Source organism: Melanostigma gelatinosum (assembly GCF_949748355.1).
Source record: "Melanostigma gelatinosum genome assembly, chromosome: 17".
NCBI lineage: Eukaryota > Metazoa > Chordata > Actinopteri > Perciformes > Zoarcidae > Melanostigma > Melanostigma gelatinosum.
This window is the reverse complement of record NC_136650.1, coordinates 2,890,443-2,896,442: the sequence shown is the minus strand read 5'-3', so window position 1 is coordinate 2,896,442 and position 6,000 is coordinate 2,890,443.

Sequence of the window (6,000 nt, the reverse complement as noted above, 5' to 3'; positions counted from 1 at the left end):
AACCGATCAGATTCTAAATAGAATTTAGTACATAAACACAGAAAAATCATTTGCGGAGATGAAATAAAAATCATGAATTACATTCAAATTCAATTGCTAATACACGTTTTTGAAAACAGGCCTCTACGTTGGCTTCCATTGTTGTAAACAGGTACTCATGTGGTCACTTTAAAGTGCTCACATCCTGATTGATGAGTCAACAATCAAGCATTTAGATGTTTGGCCAGAGGCCTGTACAAGGAAGTGAGTTCAACTTACACAGGGTATCTTCTGGTTAAACGGTCCTCAACTCGGTAAATCAACCAATCTGACTGTAAGATGTTCACATAAAAGGGCGTGTTTGCAGCATCTGACCACATCAGCAGAGCGGCACATTTTACAAATACAGAAAAAACTACAATATCAGAGAAATATGAAGAAGTTAAACGCATAATTCAAGCTGAAAGTAACAGTTTAAACTGTCAAATGCGGGAAGGACAGCTGGTAATAAATCACTGACTGTGTGAATGTGTTTAAATGAATAGACCTCACTAGACCATGATAGATCGGACTATAATTACATGTGCGTATTTTGTTAAATGAACGTGTTGGTTCGAGGTATTCCTGTTCTTTCATCCATAACCTCGTCGGTGTGAAACGGACTTGGGGTCATATACAAAAATATATAACATAATTTTAAGCAGTAGGAAGGTTTCCTTCCACAGCTGATAATCACCACAGCATAAGAAAGAACCAGATCAAAGTAACGCTGACATGACTGACAGCAGCTGTTAGTGGAGCGATTAGTGAGCGGCGTGTCCAGCGGCGTCATCAGACCTACGGAGCGGACGTCTGACGGTTAGCGGCTTTAGGGAGGGTGATGGACACTAAACAGAGGACTTTCCTTTTCTTATTAATGCTATTTTGTTGTGCACAACTATTATGAAGTCCGCAGATAAAATGTAAAGGAACAAAACATGGATTGCTCTCCAGTAGGACAGAGACTTCAGCCACCAGCAGAGCTACGAGTGAGAACAGACAACATAACCGAGGAAACGAGTGAGAGACGTGTGTTGACCACATTTATGGACCATAATCTAGTAAACTTTATGTGTAAGTGTTGATTTTAAAGTCCAGTATACACCACTGGATATTAGATGTAAAAAAACGAACCAGTTGATTTACCAAATGCTGATCACTTAAAGACAAACTCCATCCTCCTTTCTTTGTTGACAAAGAGTTTAATCCCACGGTTAAATCCCAACTCACAAATCCGTTTCTCCTCCTTCAGCCATTGAGTGTTAAAAAACAAAACTAGGTAAAGAAAATAAAAAATCTACACCAAGCAAAATGCAAAAAATGTCATAATTTCTTCCATATCTTTCAATTTGAACTCTTACTACTCCGACTAAGCTTTGCTGGCTAGTTAGGTTTCGGTTCACAATAGTCACATGCTCGCCCACTGACCAATCACAGCACACGCTGCACCTCACTGCAGAGCTGCACCTGAAACTGAGCTGCCCATTAATGCTGACATACTTGTCGTCAAAGAACATGTCAAACTAAAGATCTGATTTGTTGAAGAATATGACAATCAACAATATCGTCCCCATTCACTTAAAGTGCAGATGGATTCACTTGTGAGTCTGCAGGCCTCGGGCCTCTGTTCTTACCTAGAGACACAGAGGTGAGATCTGATTGGATGAAAGCTCTACTTAAAACAAGCTGCACTGGAAGCAGAGCAACTGAGGAAGACAGTAGCTGTGCAATGAGAAAATAAGATAATGGGATTTTTTTTTTTTATAAATTATAATACATGTAGTGTATTTAAGAAAAATGATTCAATTATAAAATAGCTATAACTTTGTGATTCTGTTTAGGCCAGCAGAGAAGGCCTTGCTGGTCCTGACGGCCCACCACTGGTACAACTAAAGGGGTCAGTGGGCCCACAGCTCCTTTTGGCCATGTACTGAGGTTGGTTATTACTGTAGTTATCAACCATAGACGTCTCTGGACCAAGAGTAATTATGTCAAGAACTTGCACTCCAAAAACACATAGGATGAAGGAGTCAACTCATGGTTCATGAACCCTTCTGAATGTATGATGTGTCCATCATTAGTCGGTGATATTTGTATAGTCTTCTTGTGACTCAGTCCCATGTGTTCCTTGACAACTTTGTAACATTTGTATCTGGCTAAAGTCATCCAAGCCGATGCTACTCAGACAGTGACAGAATATTACTAACACTTGTGTTTTCTTGTTAAGCTGGAGATAAATGGAACTATTCTAAGTGACTAGTGTATCATTTCATACACTGTTTACCATAAATATACACATTATAAATATATACCATGCAGACATATTGGTAAATTTGGAAACTTTAGGATCTGCACTAGATTGTTAAACAACGTTCTGTGGGTTATAATTTGCAGCACAACATGAGTTCAGATGTGGTGAAAAGGTTCAGACGTAATTTAAGCTTGAAATGTATTGTCTCCAAACTAGTAGCCATCAGGAAGGGACGGGGGTCATGTCTCTCTGCTCCTCTGTCACGTCACCTCAGCAGACGGTCTGGCTCAGCACCTGCTCATACTGGGGGAGGGAGAGGCTGCTAGTTATAGTGAAGGGGGAGGGCTGCGAGGGCAAAGGGGGGCCTTTTGTGTAGTGATGGGGGAAGGACAGTCTGTATGAATGAGTGGGGAGATGTGACTGTACAGACTGCTGATGCAGGGAGCGCTATGCTCACCACACAAAGGCGCTCAAAGTGGCTTAGATACGGCAAGTATAAGGAGAGTCGCGTCATATGTCTTTGTACTCATGCTGTTGGTTTCTCTTGTGCTGAACGAGTATGCATGGTGCTGCTGATTTGAGTGTTAAGTTTTTCATTTTTGTCAAAGATGGAAGTCTTTACTCAAATACTGCCACCCGTTTTTAAATTGTTTCATTCAGCTGCTACTTTCATTTTTATATTTATTCATGAGGAATAAAACAAGCCCTGCTCAATTTACTTTGTTCAAATACCGCAGCTTGGTCAGTGGCCCTAAGCTTCAAATAATGACCCTCTACGTAACCTAGGGTCCAGTGGCGGCTGGTGGAACATGTTCTAGGTAGGGCCATCCTATCAATTTCAGCAAACATCCCAGTATGATTTAATGCAAAAAAAATGTAAGTATCAAACACGCATTATTACTTGGCAGTTAAATATTTAACATGTATTCCAACACGAAAACAATCAGTAAATAACACTTATATAATATAATATAACATGTTCATTTATTGAGATGCCCCTATGGACCTTGTTATAGGAGGTAAAGATCAGGAGAAGTAAACATGAAGTGTAATTATGAATACTGATGTTAAATTAAGCAATGATGAGTTTTCACTGTTAATTTAACATCTCTATTACATGTTGATGCCTCCATGACCAAGTTAAGCAGATGAGACTGAGGACAGCTATGTAGAATAAAAGATGTTCACTTTGCATAATATGTAGCTTGACAGAGTTCTCATGTGTGTCCTGGTGTTCTCATGTTTCCTTACCTCCTCATCCCTCACTCCCTACCCTGGTGTTCTCATGTTTCCTTACCTCCTCATGCCTCACTCCCTACCCTGGTGTTCTCATGTTTCCTTACCTCCTCATCCCTCACTCCCTACCCTGGTGTTATCTTGTTTCCTTACCTCCTCATCCCTCACTCCCTACCCTGGTGTTATCATGTTTCCTTACCTCCTCATCCCTCACTCCCTACCCTGGTGTTCTCATGTTTCCTTACCTCCTCATCCCTCACTCCCTACCCTGGTGTTATCATGTTTCCTTACCTCCTCATCCCTCACTCCCTACCCTGGTGTTCTCATGTTTCCTTACCTCCTCATCCCTCACTCCCTACCCTGGTGTTATCATGTTTCCTTACCTCCTCATCCCTCACTCCCTACCCTGGTGTTATCATGTTTCCTTACCTCCTCATCCCTCACTCCCTAACTGTCCGTGCTGGATCCGTCCCCGTTGTTTTAAAAAGCTAAATAAATGATTAGCATGACGTCATCCAGCTAGCCAAACCTGTCTGGTGTACAGCTAGTACAGAAGCTTCGCATGTACTGCTTCCCTTTCCTGCTAGTCTGCTGTCTGATTGTGAGGTCAGGCTGATCTGATATCAGCTCTTTGGCTGCAGAATCTCCGCCAAAGTTCTCCTCTCAAACGGGTCTTGGAGGAGGAGTGCTCGCGCTGGCTCGGGCGCCTGTAGAGACTTCTCCTGACGAGAACGCGCAGCGAGGGGGGCCAGATCGTTCTGGCCCCACTCTGAATCTATTTGAGGCCGCTGATTGGCTAAATTGTATGTCACTCATTTATATCTTCAATCAGCAATTGGCTAAACTGCTTCATAGTCCCGCCTCTTTTGGGAAAACTGTGCGGCTCCATACTGCTTCAGATAGTACTCACAACTGTCAGTAACTGTCGCAGTGTCCTTAAAGGGACAGTTGGCTGTCACTTACATGTATTTCTCACTGTAACAAATTATAACGACATCCTTGTCACATTCAAAGTAGAAACAGAAGTGATTACAGTTAAACATGTAAATACAAGTGAATATTTAACAGCACATTGAATTTGGCTCCTACACTACCCGTTGTCTTGTTACTGCCACCGTTAAGATTCAATACAGGCAAATTGACGAGGAACTGTAACTCCAGAGGTGTCTAATGGAACTGTCTGGTACTAGAAATGAATACCTGCCAGCCAATCACAATCGACAATATTCCGTGGCAAACTATTTGCTTTTAGTGGGAGTTATGTGAGCTGTAACTATTTCTTGACAAACAGCAGTATCTTCATCCGCCTATACTCTGGTGCCAGCTATGACGTGTGTTGCCAGATATGTTTTGGTCTACAAACAGGCAACTCCAAGCTTGGCTGCTGCTCTGTCTCTGCACCCGATTGTTGGCCAGCATCTTACTTCTGCTAAAACTACAAACTGTTGTTTTCTGTTCTGTTTAAGTATGAATTAAACAAATGAGGTACAGGTGATAATAGGATATATGAGGTGTTGGTAGGTATAATATTTCCTCTAACTGTTTCCCCCTGCTTACAGTGTTTATGCTAAGCTAGGCTGTTGTTTATGTCCTCTTCCTTAAAGATTGCTTTCTTGATCTTGTTGCCAGATCTGATCACATTCGCACGCACTCACAATGTAGTCCTACTCATGTATGTTACGTAACTTAAAGCGCTCCAACACGTTTGGATTGTATCTCGCTGTGGGATTGTATCAGCTAAAGACAGAAGCGGGACATGAACCTATTTATGACTTCAGCCTCTCTTACTGCTGCTGAGTGAAAATGCTGCGCTGATTTTTATAGCACAGGAATCCTTGGTTACTGATGGCGGAGCGCTGCCATGAACAGCAGCTCTAAGCTGTGATTGGAGCAGACTGATCCCTGCACTGCTCCCATTGGCTGCTTCCACAAATACACTTGCCTCATTACATACAAAACTCCTGTCTCATGTACAAAGGAGGGGCATCCACAGAGCGATGACTCGGGAGACAAAGCCCTACACACTGTCTTACAGGCTGGTGTCTCACCATATACAGTATCTGTTTAACTTGTCTATTTTGTTTCCTTTAGAGCTGTGTTGGCTCTGTAAAGTATGTATGCAGGCACTCAGGTGGAGTCAGACAGACACTAAAGCCCAGCCTTGTGGGCATTGACGTCGGGAGGGAAACCTTTACAGTGTAGACATGCTGCTGGGTACCTTTTCATAACGACACACACACACACACACACACACGCACACACACACACACGCACGCACACACACACGCACACACACACAAAAATGTTTGATGACACACTGTAAATTCAATCTATTAACCTGTAATATATTTTTGAAAAATTGAACAACATGAATTGATCATGATTAAACACATTTCAGACTGTGTAGAGGAACGTGTGCTCACAGCTCAACAGCTGCAAATCAGAGCAGTCGACTCTACGGCTCTGTTGGTTGGACTTCATTATATATTTAAGTG